The 15,510-nt window shown below is 37.0% G+C and overlaps 1 protein-coding gene across 1 annotated transcript in view; it reads right to left on the bottom strand.

Annotated features, from left to right (window-relative positions):
• Window positions 1-15,510, bottom strand: part of ORC5 (origin recognition complex subunit 5) — a 75,219-nt gene that overhangs the window by 9,369 nt on the left and 50,340 nt on the right. The window lies entirely within an intron of this gene.

Below are 15,510 nucleotides of genomic sequence, written 5' to 3'. Positions count from 1 at the left end.
GCAATTGATCAAAACTGTTTTTATAAAAATTATTAAAAATAAATCAACACTTTTCTGAACACTTAGACTTTAACAATCAGGTTTTGATTCTGAATTATGTTTTGTGCAAAGCTTTTAATGCATGAAAAAAATACAACAGAAGGGGCACCCCTCCAATTGCTTATGGCCTTCCAGTGTGCAGTTAAAGCATTCATTACTATATGCTTCAGCTAGATATTTTACCTTTTTCTCAGCTTAAATTAATCCAACTCTTTTTTAAACTATCTTATGAATGCAGCCAAAATGGTTTTGACATTAACAGAGCCACCAACAGACAGGGGTATCCCAGCCACAGCCCCAGTGGTGCTCCACAGACAGCACTCTACGCCCCTCACTTTGGTAACACACACATAGGTGGCCGTATCGGATGCTACAGCGCACGGCAAACATAGTGACCCAGTCTGCTTTGCAAGCCTTTTTCTTCTATGAATGTTTGCGTTTGGTGTCTTTCTTTGTCCCGTATTAGTTATTTTTTGCATTTCTCTCACATAAATATTAACTTCACTATTTGTTGTACGCTCACTGTTGACTCTCCAGGACCTTGTGTGTTATTTCTTTATCTGTAGTAGTATACACCACACTTCCCAATTTTTAAGTAATTTCTGCATATCTCATCAATGCGTTGACAACACTTTACCAGAAGACTTCATCAGATTGGGTCAAACAGAATTTAACACTAATTACTAACTTGAACAAACTTTCAAGACATAAATCTGTTGACAAATTCCAGATGTGACAGCATTATGTTGACTAAATGTTTAATTACTACAGGGCAGGGGGGTGTGTGGGGAAGGAAATCAACTGACTACTACTGCTACCATTTTTCCTTTAAAAACTGATGTTGCTTAGGCTAACAGATCTTTTTTTCTTTTATTTTTATACCAATTTAAGGATTTTAAAATGTTTGTTCTATCATGATGTCAGGAATGTTTAGCTGCTACTAGGAAGCACTCTTGACAGCCTGGCAGGGAAGGAGATTTGTATCACATTGTCCCCTAAGAATTATCATGCAACGTGCCTACTTTCAGTCTTGAGTACAATAAAGAATTTACTGGATTGAGATCAGTCTGTGTGACTGAAGCCATCATGTCATACCATCTTTTTCATGAATGCACTAAATTTTAATCATAAAAACAAGAATTTTTTTCCCTCCAACACAATGACTCCCATAGAGACTTTTCCAGAATCTTATTGATATACAGATATGAAAACTCGCTTCAGTTTCCTAAGTAATTTTATTCAAGACCTATTTATTTGAATACACTCTTACATTTTAATGCAATCTTTTTGTATTTGTTACTCTGCATCTCTGTCTTCACTGTCTCCTCTGACTTCACTCAAGGCAAATTTATGTGATTTACAGATTTAAACAAGTGACCCTTTTGGCTTTTTCAAAGCTTCATCATATTGGTGGCTCAGTCATTTATTAAAACACCCAAAACTTCCTCCTTTTCCTTCACTTTCTAAAAGACAATCCCTCTGTTTTTAGAAGACCCTCAAGTATATAACCTTGACTTTCACGCTGTTAAACCCATTCAGTTTGTACCATACTCACCACCTTCAAGATATTTCTTGCACATCTTCATAGCAAAAAAGTTTACTAAGCCCAAGGCATACAACCTTGAATTCTACACTGAAAAACTCTTTCCTTTTCCACTATACAGGTCATAAGAATGCTCATATGGTATTTTCCCCACTATATAATCAGTGTTCACCACTTCTGTCTTCTACCACTTAGTCTTACTTTTTGTGTCCTGTTTACACCAAATATTTGACAAAAAGTGTTGCCAATTTCATAGACTTATTCAAGGCATAAGTGCGAACCTTTTGCCTTTTTCCTTTTCCCCTCCTCCCTTTCTGCACCATCCCACCCTCTCCTGTCTTTCAGACCACGAACACCTTTCTGCATACTAGAAGCTGCCTTATTTCTAGCACGTTCTCCTGCAATTGGCTTCCTTGTGCCTCTTCTTTTCAATCTCAAGTGAAGCAAATGTATTTCCTTCCTTCGAGGAGACACTTCCTCACCTTGCCCTAGAATTCATATTAATATTTTAGAATCTGCTCTCTTCAATTAGCAGTCTGTCTTCTAGGGTTTTTTTATTCAGTGACTCTGACTAGCTGCAAATCTTGACTCCTCAGCACAGCATCCTTTCAACTCTCCTCTGTACTTTCTCATTATCTTTAGTCCTCACATCTCCTCTTCCAAAACCCAGTGCTTTACAAAAAAATCCGCAACTTTTTAAAATGGGGACACTGAAACAATATCCAGGAAACATCCCAGGAAACTAAAAAGGCAATTTAAAAAAGCAAACAAGAAACCCAGGAGGAGGTATTTCTTCATCCAAATTTGCAGTTAATCTGTGACACACTTTGCCACTGAAAATTCAGTGCGGTGGTAGAGGCTTTTATGGAGTTAAGAAAGCAACTGGACACATTCATGGAAGGAAATAGAACCACAAGCTGCTAAACGCAAAGAACATCAACTCCGTGGCAAGCATTTAAGCCACAGGTAACAAGAAACTGTAACATATACCAGACTAAACTCATCCTCTGTTTGCCGGTCTTGTATTTTTCCTGCATGTCTGATATTAATCGGAAGTAGTCAGACAGTTTTACTGTCTTGTAAGAAGTAAAACAGTGGGTAAACCCACTTTTGGTCTGAATGTGGCTGTTATAATGCATTCACCAAAGGTAAAGTATATCATCTGCATCTTCTACATCCTACCACTTTGTGTTTCCCCTTTACCCTTCTCTTGGGTCTCTGCAAGGGCGCTCTCACTATTACTTACCGTATTCTCTCCATAGTCTGCAGTCTTTAAAAAAAAAAAAAAAAAATTATGAAAATCCAGCTTCCCCCACCATCTTCTGGAAAACTCAGTATCTCAAAAGCACTTGCACAGATTAGCCCTGCCCACTCACTCACTGTTACAGTAACATCACTTTTTAAAAGCAGTTCAATAATTTATTCATTTTGGAACTATTATTAAAGGAATTTTTCAACGTATTAATGAATTTGCTTTCTCTTCATTATTTTTATTCAATATATAAATTAGAAAAAAAGCTCCTTTTTTCTCTTAGCACATTTACTTTAGCATTAATCAATTTGCCTAAGGAGAAAAAGGAAAATAAAAGGCAATTCACAACAATCTTTGCCTCACTCTGCTCATCAATTTTAAAAAAAAGTATAAAAAGCTCTACAGAGTGATGCATGGATAAATTAGTATTTCTGAGTCAGTTCCCTCACTTTGAGGATCAATTAAAGTACTTCGTAATGCCCTGAAAGGCATGCTATAAATTTGCTTAACGTGGTATTTTCTGAGAGGATCAAATTATTTTCTGTACCTGAGGATATATTTGGAAATCTTTCCAGAAATTTCTTAAGACTCCTGGAACTGATAACGGGGGAGTTTATTTTGATCCTCCAAAACGTGAATGTACTTGCAACCTGCTGGAGGTGCATGCATCTAATTTACTCCACAACGACATGGGAAAGGCACTCCTAAGCAGAAGGACTACAGATATGAGTTATAGACAGATAATTCAAAAGTACTTGCCTTTCTATTTCATACTTTAAAATCACAGCAACTGAAGATGGTAACAGATGGTCAAAGAAACACTTGGGGAATTATGTTTACAGTTAATTTGATTACTTAAGTCAGGTAGCTTCATAAAGTGGACACCAGACAAAGGCTGGCTCTTTTTCAAGGCAGAGGCAATAGGCAGCCAACAGAAGTACCCTTCTGCCACCCCCTGATTCATTTCTGCATCAGAGGTCTCAGGTTCCAAGTGTTTCTTAGAAGATGAGGAAGGCAACACAAAGATTGTTTTCCAGAAGCAAACCTTTGTGCAACTGACCAAGCATATAATCTTAAATCCCCAAATCTAGAAATTTTCACCTGTTTTTTTGTCCGTCACTTATAACACTTCTGTCCCACAGTGGCAGCATTTCTAGATATTGCAAGACAAGTTCTATCAAGAACAGAAAAAAGTAACCTTAAAAATACTACCAAGTATCTGTGATACTGATAGGACTTGATACATTTACAGAAGGCCCCTAAATTTTTAATGCTATCTCAGTAAAATATAGAACTGTGTGCACGGAGTTACTAGCCTTCTACTGCTATATGAAGGAGTTTTGTTTGCAAATATAATTTTGTATTCAAAAATAATTAAAGCAATTAGGATTTCTAACCTGTCCTGAGGACAAAAATCAGTATTCTGTATATGCCATGAGCAGAAATCATGAAATTAAAGGAGATTTCTCATAATCAGATGTTTGGGAGTATCTTCTAAGACTAAACTACCTTGCTTTCTCCAAGAAAGAAAAAGATTTTCAATGTGTCTTAACTGCAGTCTATTTTTGGATTATTATGATAATTAAGTGTTAAAAAAATATTGATCCAAATCTTGTGTAAAGAAACAAGATATTAAGAATTTTTAATTAAAACAACCACTCCAGGAAGATTTGACCCAAATACTTCTGAAATACAAAAATCAGACATTTTAAGCACAAGGCTAGACAAATGGTAAAATACACTGTAGTCTGTAGTCTGGAGTGGGAGTCTGCTCTAAAAAAATGACAATTTAAAGATACATTTATTTTGTATCTTGAGATTACTAAACCAAATCTTTACAGACTCTCCACAGTACCATGCTGCATCCCAACTGCTCACGAGAAGCATTGCAGAAGACTGCAATCAACACCATATTCATTGTGACTACATAAAACTCTGCACATTTTAATGGTTCCATAATAGGAATAAATAGGAACAAAAATAAAAATAGAAACAACTTGTATTAATCACTAAAGTACATAAGTACATCATACTGGTACGAAACAAAGATCCCTCCTGGCCCAATATGCTGTCCCTTCAAAGGACCGGCAAACAATGTTTAGGAAAGAGTAGAATAAAATTGTAAGCAAGAGAAGTTTCCCAACATACATAACTGGCTCCTGGTAATCTTCATTTCAGGGACTTCAGTAATTAGGTATGAAATTGTTCACACATATGGATCTGACCTGCTGAAATATGACGTTTCATGTTGTTCTTGTCAAACCAGAGCTAAAAAGATTGTTGAATTGTGACATTAATGCACCTATTCAACACATCGGAGGAGAAATGTATTATAAGGCTGCACATAAACACTAAGAAACTAGAAACAACAATACTGTCTAGCTCTCAGCAACAGCTGCATATACAGCATTGAGTCACACTAGGTTTTATGCCATCAAACAGGGGAAATAAAAAAAAATCTGATTTACTTTCATATAAGACAGTAATTAGAATTTGATTTGATACGTGATGTTGGATCCTGGACAAACCAACAGTCACAAACAAAGCTCTTATACAACAGCAGTTGAGAGGAATGGTTACACTTCTGGTCAAAATCTTCCCTAACAAAATCAGGACATTTAAGTTTAACATACTCCTGTACCTTTGTTCACAGGTACCCTTAAGAAGAACAGACAAAACACCAAGGATGAATGCAAGTTCCAGGTTGGCCAACTGTCACCACGCAGCACAAGGGAAGAGAGGAGTCTGCAAAGTCGCTCTTCTCAGCGGTGGGAAATGGGCAGATCTGGAATCTCCCCTCCCTGAGCATGCCAGGAAACCAAATACTTGCCCTCAAGGAGAATATTCTACTCTGAATCAATGAATCTACAGCATTTTGGTCCTGCCAGGAGCAAGAAAAAGACTAGGATGAAGACTGTCACTCAGGAAGTCAATTGACCCCTCTAGTTGCTTGAAAACCAATGAAACAAACCCTACTGTAACAGCACAAAGCTGATGGTTGTAACCTACAGTGAGAAATTTTGTTCTTATTTAAAAAAAAAAAATCTATAATTTAAGTTTAGGTATGCTACAATAGAGGCTATAAATTTATAACATCCATTTTTGTTAGTCTTTCTACAGAAAGTAAAGCTTTCAGTCATCCATGAATTGATAAGTCATGAAATATTAAAAATTCAGGTTCAATGGCCCATTAAATACGTTAGATGCAACTGCAAAAGATATCTATAAATATCTTTATACCTCTTGCATAGATGATCCTGCAAAGCGGTCATAACTACCAGTTTTCCATCTTTTATTCAGTTATACTTGGTTTTATCAGGTAAAGAGCATGAAACATCATCTGTCAGCATGAAACATCATCTGTCAGCAATTAATTGGAAAGGAAAAAACCCTGTTCTTCAAACACAACACTGTTTTTTATGCAGTTTCCATCACCCTTTAACGCAACTGTGAAATTCTGCTAGTTACACCATGTATCACTTCACTTTTCTAACCTGGAAAAAAAAAAGCTTCTGACACTCACATGTTTGGCAAGCACATGTGTTGGGTAAAAAAGTTAGCAGCCAACCAAGGCAATCAATGAACTAGTGAACCAGTGTGCTGGCACACCCATCAATGACGCTGGTCAGTGAATTTAACTGCACTGTATCTGTAGACAAAGGATATGCGGGAAGGGAATGGTCAGGTGGGAATGAGGGAAGAGAGAAATTTTGTATCAAATATTATTATACTTCAAGAAATCCATGGGGATTGTTTTGCTTTTTGGAGCAGTGACTATGTATGTGTTCCATTTAAATACCTGCAAAAGGGAAGTATTGCTTAGGAACAGTACGCAGCCAATTGGTATTTCTCCTGCTTTTACGGCATTCAAGCATAATACCATTTAGATGGACAGAAACATTCAAATACACAACCCCTCCATAGATTCCTAAAAACACCTTGCTATATACATTGAGTTAAAATTTGTGTAGTTAGTAAACATTGACCATATGGCTCCTACATCATCACAAATCATTCATGGAGCAACAGAGTCTAAAATAGTAATGTGCTGCACAAGGCAATTCCCACGTAATTCAGGAATGGATTAAAAGCCTAAAAGAACCTACACAAGGTATCCTATTTTAGTTTCAGTGGAATACAATGCAATCAAGAAACATAATTTCTCAGGTTTCCATGTTTGTTTATTTTTGCAGTTGATGGTTGTGATAGTCACTGTATTTTTTGAATAAACATTGTGTCAAGACTTTTCTGTAATAACTCAGCAATTATAAACCTGAATTTTTTGAATGTTAAAATTGAATCACCATAAAAAGGCTTAATCCCCCCAAAAGTACTATACTGATCACCAAACTGAAAAATCCATACAAGAGATCAATGGAAAGGTGCAAAAAAGCAGGAAAGAATCCAGCAGTCAACGAGGTCTTTTGATCTCATGGATGAAAGATGGTCACTCTCCTACTAAGAGGGCTATTGCCTACTTTAGTGAGAAAACACAGAAGAAAAACAAAACTGAAGAAACAGAGGGGAAGCAGTTATGATTTGGCAAAGACATTACTAGGGTCTGATGAAAAGCTACTTGTCATTCCAATCAACTGTGCTATATCCTGAACACTCTTCCACCTCCTTGGAGGCCTGTCACATAAGCTTTACATAATGGATAAGTAACTCCCATGGCTATCTTCTGTTTCTGCTTACTGAAGAGATTCCAGAAGTATTGCTCAAGTATATTTTACAGTGTCCATAGCATAATCTGCATTGCAGTCAATAAATGTTAAAAAAAATGGTATCAAAGAACCAGCTGATCCGGAAGTGTTGTTATAAGCCTGCTATTCCTCAGCAAGAGAAGCTCAAGCAGCAGAGACCAAAATGTCATCTAGGGTATGCTCTGGTTGAAAACACTTACCCTGGGGGCCTTTCCCTTTCTGCCACTGAAGACTCAGACCTGCTTTTCAAGAAGTTCTCAACACATCTTGTTCAAGACAACATATGTGTCCACAGAACACAGGCAAGGTGATTACTGCCAGGAGTTAGTTATTGGATCAGAATATGCAGACTATTCCTCTGAGGTGTCTGGCAGCCTGCACCCTCTTAATGGCTGTATTCAGTTTTACTACCAGAAGTAACATTCTGGAAAGTAGCAGTGCAGATCTCCTCCAACTTAACCAGTGTTCAAAACCAAACTCCCAAAGCTATCTCTGTCCTTGCACATCTTGTCCTGCAGAAGCACTACATATCGTTAAAACTTGACTGATTTTATCTGGAAAGTGTACCGAGACTTCGTCATCTCAAGAATAATTTTAAGACCCTAACCTCAGGAACTGCATTTCCAAGACAAAATTTTGCACTTAAAAAAAAAAAGAAAAAAAAAAAGAACAAGTGTTCATACAAAGACTTTTCTGTCTCTAAAACTGTTCTCAATTTATTTTATAACAGAGAAATTGTGCAATATGAATGCTACCATGGTAACAACTCACTTTCTTGAACAAGAGAGAAAATAATTATCCCAAACCTGCATATCATGCAAGCACATGCAGCAAATTTAGTGCTGCCCTTTTTCCCCTTGCTATTTTTCTTCTTGCAAAGAGAAATAGATTTTGAATTTATACCTTATAGCAAGCCAGGCATCATTTTGCTTGTCCCTCCCACTTCTTTGTATATTTTACACCTCTTGAGTGCATGATGTGAAGGGCCCAGTTAATTACAAAAAGAAAAAGGGATTAATGAATCAGAAATGCTCTTCCCCCTCCTGAGTTAAGTACAGAAGACTCCTATGTAAATGCCTCACGCATTTAAAAAAAATGAAGCCCTAAGGCAAGCACAGCACATGCTTAGTATTCACTCAGTATACTTAAACAGGAACCCTTACATTTATAGTAAACCAAAAGTTATTCATCTCTAAACATAAATTAAACCTGATTTTACTGTTCTGTCCAAATATTCTTTGTGATATTACGGTTGTGAACATATTGTTATATTTTATATACAAGGGACCGTAATATTTTCAGAAGAACTGCATGGATTTAGCCATACAAATCCAATTAATCTCAATAGAAGTTGTATAGCTAAATCCCTGTGCTCGGCTTTGACATTTTGGAAGTAGTGGGGGAGGTTTTTCAAGTAGTGAATATGTACAACAAAACTCAGTTTTCTCAAAGAAAAATAAAATAGCATGTAGATACTTAGAGATATCAACAAACATATTTATGCGACTATGTCACAAAAATCACATTCCTAGCAAAGCAGGCAATGATTTCCACAAAGCTGTATTTTACAGAAAACAACAGTATTATCCTGCAGTTTATGAGATAAAACTAATCACATGTACATATCAGTTGGATAAATTATTCTTATTTTACCTCCAGTTTTGATCTTTTTACTTCATTTGCAGTGGATCTGCCTGATATAAAATGTTAAAGAATGAATTTAATCTTGTGTTCACAGTTAGAGGATAGCCAAAACAATGTGTTTGGGATACATAAAATTCATGGTTTTATCAGCACTTGGAAGTGCTGTTTAAAAAGATGATCTCATTTGCCACAGACCTTCCTCACTTTTTTTGGTTTATTTACAATCCTAAACAACTTCAAGAGTAGAAACAAAACTACTCTCATCCAACTTCAGCAACAAAGAACGCATCTAATTTTGGCTATTTCTTGGTAGATTTCTTCAGTTACTAGGAACAATTTACGTGTACACACATTCATGCACACATACAATAGAGGCTGTGCAAAATCTTAATTCAGCAAGCTGTCTTCATGGAGCTGGAACTCTCCAAACCACCCAAATACAACTTGCCTTGATACAGAATTCTTTCTGAAATATAGACTGTAATGGTATGTCCTGCATAAATACACACACACACATATACTACCAGACATATTTAATACTTCCCTATGAAGCTCTTAAAGAAAATGAAAATATAATTCCAGTAGTTGAACGGGTAAAACTTACAATTCCATATAAAAAAAAGGCTACTCTTAGTTGCCTTCTCTCTTCCCCCAAAGCCCTCAACAAGCAATACCAGGATTTCACTTCATAAACATCAACTAGCTGGTTTTCACCTTAAGAAACATAAAACCAAAACCACTAGAGATGTATGTTTCCCATACAGCAGTTGAACAGTTAAGTCCCAAGAGTGTTGTAACTGTAGCAGAGATATAAATACTGTCTCCTTCTACAATAATTTAGGTTTTGCATTTCACAGTACTTTTTGTATGGACACTTTTTATTTCCCAGTTCAAGCACAATTCACACAGAGGCAGTGGAGACTTTTTTTTTTTTTTAAAAGAACAGAAAGTAAGTGACCATTTGGGAATTAGCTGGACATATAAAGTATTTAACAAGCAACTAAACGATAAGGACAAATTCACCCAACAAAAGTCATCATGCTGCAGTTTATTTTTCCTGTGTATGCATGGCTTGGCTTGTTGCTCACAGAAAAGCTTAGCCCACGTGCTAGTTGAAAAGTTTTATTTAAAGCTTGTTATATTTCAAATTAATCATGACCATTCAAGTACTGTATCCTCAAAGAGAGGAACAATAACCACATTTTTTGCCTGAAATGGATGATAAAGCTGTTACTTCATAAAAAACTAATGCCATTAGAAGTAAAACCATTCCTATATAACTATAAAGCAACATTTTTCTGCAGTGGTATGTTCTGAAAGCCTTATAATCTGACTTAAAACAAGTTTATAAAAGCATTAGCATGTTACAAAAAATACAAATCATCGACTGGGACAGTATCTGAAATAGTAGCCTCTCTGGCCAGAAGCTCTCCACAAAGCCTTCTTTGAATTTTGCTTTATACAAAAGCTGTAAATTCTGGGGTATAGAACTTCAGTATATTAAAAATGCTTAACATGATTAAACATAAGTGATTAAATGTTTAATATTTAAATAGACCTAAATAAGAAATTGTTTTGTGAGGAATACTTTTATCCATAAACCTTTCCCAACGCAAACGCCCCTCTGCCCATGTCTCTTACAACCTCAGCTACTTCTAACCCCCTCACAATTCAGAATCACTGAGTGGTTGAGGTTGGCAGGGACCTCTGGAGGTCATCTGGTCCAACCCCCCTGCTCGAGCAGGGCCACCTAGAGCAGGCTGTCCAGGACCATGTCCAGATGGCTTCTGAATACCTCCAAGGATGGAAACTCCACCACTGCTCTGTGCAACCTGTGCCAGCGCTCGGTCACCCTCATAGTAAGAAAGTGTTTCCTGATGTTCAGACAGCACCTCCTGTGTTTCAGTGTGTGCCCGTTGCCTCTGGTCCTGTCACTGGGCACCACTGGAAAGAGCCTGGCTCTGTTCTTGTTGCACACTCCCTTCAGGTATTTATATACATTGATGAGATCCCCCTGAGCCTTCTCCTCTCCAGGCTGAACAGTCCCAGCTCTCTCAGCTTTTCCTCATAGGAGAGATGCTCCAGTCTCTTCATCATCTTCGTGGCCTTTCAGTGGACTCTCTCCAGTATGTCCATGTCTGTCTCGTACTGGGGAGCCCAGAATTGGACACAATACTCCAGCTGTGATACTCACCAGCGTTGAGTAGACCAGCAACTCCTTCCAGTTGCTCATTACATGTCTTTACACTCCACGCACCTTCTGCTCCTCCTGCTCTCCCACTTCTCAGCAGAAGATGCTCCACACCCTGTGCCTGGGTCTTGGTTAGGTCCTTGCTAAATGGCCAGCACCAAGTCAAACAAAAAAACCCAACCTGTGCACGTGCTAAAGAGTCTTCTGAAGAGAGGGTATGAACATGGACACCAATTTTCATTAGATTTGTAAGAGAGTATCTTTGAAACTTGTGCCTTTCTGTCAATTTCAGCCAGCACTAGGTAAGCTAAAAAAAAGGTGTGAAGGATATAAACAGGGTGAAAGAACTGACAGATACGCGATTGAGTTTGTTTCCTTAGGAAACCAAGCTAGAAGATACTCAAGAAATGAAGTAGCACTCTGAAAAGCAGATACTGTGAATATAAGGTACATGCTCAAGATCATCACATTCAAACATATTAACTACTTGGGCGGGGCAGCCTTATCAGAGTTATCCTCAACAACTTATGCAGTACTTCCATGCTCCACACAAAACAATGTTTGGATGTGGAGGAATGTACAACTCAGTAACTAAACGCTGACATGTTTATCCTTTATTTCAAGTTTGGTTTGCGGTGGGTTTTTTGTTTGTTTGTTTTTTGGGGGTTTTTTTGTTTTTGTTTTTTTAAGATATAAACTAAATCCTTCTTTAAAAGAAAGAAGAAAATCTAGAAAACTGAAACAAGCATGAGATTCCCATGCAGCCTCCTCTGACCAAACCTTCCAGGTGGTCTTTAAGAGTAGTAGCTTGTTGAAGAAATCAAGGATGAAATACAGTCAGTAGCTATTAATGTATGCAGGATCATCTGCTTCACAAATAAACTGTTAGTTATTAATTCAGAAATGTAATTTCCATTCAGTTGACTAATGAAATGATACCTCACTGTAAGATTTTTCAGAGGATAGTCATCATCGTTATCTAGGTTCAGGGCTTAGCTTTTAGTCTCTAAATGCTTATTTTCTTCAAGTGACAAGACTCTTGCACTTCTGCCTGAGTGCAATCCACAAAAAAATGTGTCGCCCTGCTTTTAGGCTGGCTCATCACCAGCCAGAGCCTGAGTTACAGTTCCCAGTGGCAGAATGCAGCCTATTCAAAACAGCATCATTAATTTAACTAAAAAGAAAACCACAAGCAGAGAGAAATGGATTAAAAAACAACAAAACCCTACATACATATGGTCTTATCTGAGACTTGCCTTGTTAACACTCCACTTTTTTCAGCCATAGGGTGAAGCACTTGCTGGTACTGCCGGAGTGCAACTGCTGCCTCTGACACTATAACCTGAATCCTTCCCCCTCTCCACCACGACCCAAGGCTGAATTCAGGTATTGTTCCTCCCATTACAAAGCAACTGAAAGAAAGCCACTGCCAGGTTCCCAGAAAGCTGGGGAAAGGCTTAACTGCGTTTAACCCTTAGGGCTCCCTGGAACCAGCCACATTACATCCTCTGGTGCTAGGGACGCACACAGCACCGGTAATTCCCACATTCTTCGTAACTGTTAAATGCTGTATTTGAGAATGCCCCAGATGATACAGGCACAAAGCATGGAATGGTGCTACGAAACAGGAGAGTTTCATGTTCTTCAGTGCGATCAGGTGTTACAATTCTCCTATAAAGATCTAATGGCAGGACTACAGATGTAATATGGTATTAACAACTATTCACTTTCCGTTTTTTTTCCTCCAACAAATAAATGTATTCAACTTTCCAAATTTGTTCCCCAGGTTCTCTGTAAGAGGAGAATCCAATAATGTAATGGACTAACAGGAAGGCAGCAGTGCCCAAAAATACACTTTCTACCATTTCGATCATATGACCATTATTCACAATAAATATGCACTGCTACATTCCTTGTGCTCAGAATGGGAAGTAAACATAGCAGTATATATGTTATGTTTATGGATGTCCAGCTTACCACAGCTGCAACTCGGTATTTAGATCTGACAAAGAAAAAGCTGAGACTATGAAAAAAAAAAAAAAGTATCTCAAGTACTGATGAAAGTAACTGGCAAATCTTATTTAACCAAGAGGTTAGACTTATATTTGGAAGAAAAACACTGGTGACTTACATTGGGTCATCCAAATACTTGACATAACCAAAGATTCCAGTGACACAAGTGAAATTATCACTAAAGTCAGCTACTCAATAAAGATGTAATCCAGACATCAGGATTTATCACAGCTGCATTTTTATCTGAAGCATTAAGTCTGTCACCTTAAATTCAACAAAGAATTAAAGAATTTCAGAAAAAGATGGCCTATTTCAACACAAATTAAATGGCTTTCCAGATGGATACTCAAATGTTTGCCTGCCTTCTACAGTTTAAGACTAAGTTGTGTATTTTTTTAATATATTTATTAAGTATTGTCACTTCATATCACATCCTCTTTCCTTGAACTTTTACTGTAGATTCCTACAGTGATCAAAGTGTCCTGGCCTATCAATCAGTTATAAAGTTGATCGGGTCAATGCCTGTGTGTCATTTCATATAATGTACTCAACTATGATTACATATTAAACAATCTATAGATACAATTAAAAAAATTAAATTATTACAAAATAACTAAGACAAATATTTGCACATCTTTTCAGAAGCTGGAAAGTGTAATTTTCAAACTGTCTCCATTTATAAGCAGTGGGCAACCTGAAGATGCCTGTACTGTGTCAGTGACTTCAACTACAGAGTACTCCTATATTAAGGATGCGTCTTGCATGTATGCGCGTGAGCATGTGTCTGGAGTGTAGGGCGAGTTCCAGTATTTCTCCAGAACAGTGCTTGTTTGTTCTAACATTGCTACAAAACAAATAAATGTTAAAAAACAAAAACAAAAACCCCAGAAGATGAAGTATACATGGGCAAACTTTTATGTCCCTTGTTTCCAATTCCTGCCTCTTCCTATTTAAAACATATTAGGATTTAACATCAAAACGAGCAGCTTTTCTCTTACTACCTAAGTAAATCCAGTTAAAAGTATTATGAAGATGACAGTGATTGACAGTTACATGATGACACACTTGACACACATCACATCTGCCAATACTTACTTTTTTCCCTCATTCATGCAGGTTTATTTTTTTTTTCCCCAGAAGAATATGGTATTTATTAGTACAACATTTCCTAATTCAACATGCAGGAAAAGTTGTTTAACCAGCTTTTTAACTTTTCGTTGTAAAATATGAGTTAATTATTTTTAAACAAATTAAACCCCTGTGTTTCAGTACTTTTATTCATATGAATATGACCCAAGGCAAGCCTATCATCTGATGCCACAGATACTTTAATATGGATAGCACTTTTATAGGTAATACAGATAAGAGTATTGTTCTGCTCATGAGGCAGAGGGAGTTAAATCATGAAATATTCAGTTTTAATTAAGATTACTGTATCAAAGGCAAGGCTTAATGCAGAATTGAAGTAAGGATCAAGGTTAATGCCTATTCTAAAGCAAATTTACATAAATTGTGTTTCACTAGTGTACCATGAGTCTTATTTTGTCAATTTATAACATGTGAGATCATAGAAATTAGAGATGGAAAATATCTATTAAGCCATCTTCACTCTCCTCCCTCCAACACAGAATTCTTTCCTCCAGTTTATGTCTGAATGCTTTGTCCACTATCATTTTCAACAGCTCAAGCAGTGGTGCATTCCACTAAAACTTCAGGGGAGACTATTACACACTTTAACATCTCCAACAGAAAGGGGTTTGTTTTTTTTTTTTACAGTATTCAAAGCTAAGATTCCCCTCATCTTATTTCATTACTCCTACTTAGACCTCTTTGGACTCCTCTAAATGAATCCTTTCTTGGCACTTGAAGCCTATAAATACTTTCAGACATTTTCATCATCCGCTGGTAGCTATTTAGCCAAATTAGTGTAAGGATCATCTCTCTTCATCTGAACATCACCAAGCACACAGATAGCTATAAGTAATAATTACATGTGTTCATTTCCTTTAATCTTTCTTCACAAGTCATTCCCTTCTAGCCTTTAATTTTTACCACTCTTCATGCCTACATCTTCTTTTAAGTGTTACTGCTTTCCAATTATTTTCCTTTCTCTGAACAGCTTTAT

Source organism: Gymnogyps californianus, chromosome 1 (assembly GCF_018139145.2).
Source record: "Gymnogyps californianus isolate 813 chromosome 1, ASM1813914v2, whole genome shotgun sequence".
Taxonomy (NCBI): domain Eukaryota; kingdom Metazoa; phylum Chordata; class Aves; order Accipitriformes; family Cathartidae; genus Gymnogyps; species Gymnogyps californianus.
Note: the sequence above shows the minus strand (reverse complement) of the source record. Positions and strands in the feature narration are given on the sequence as shown.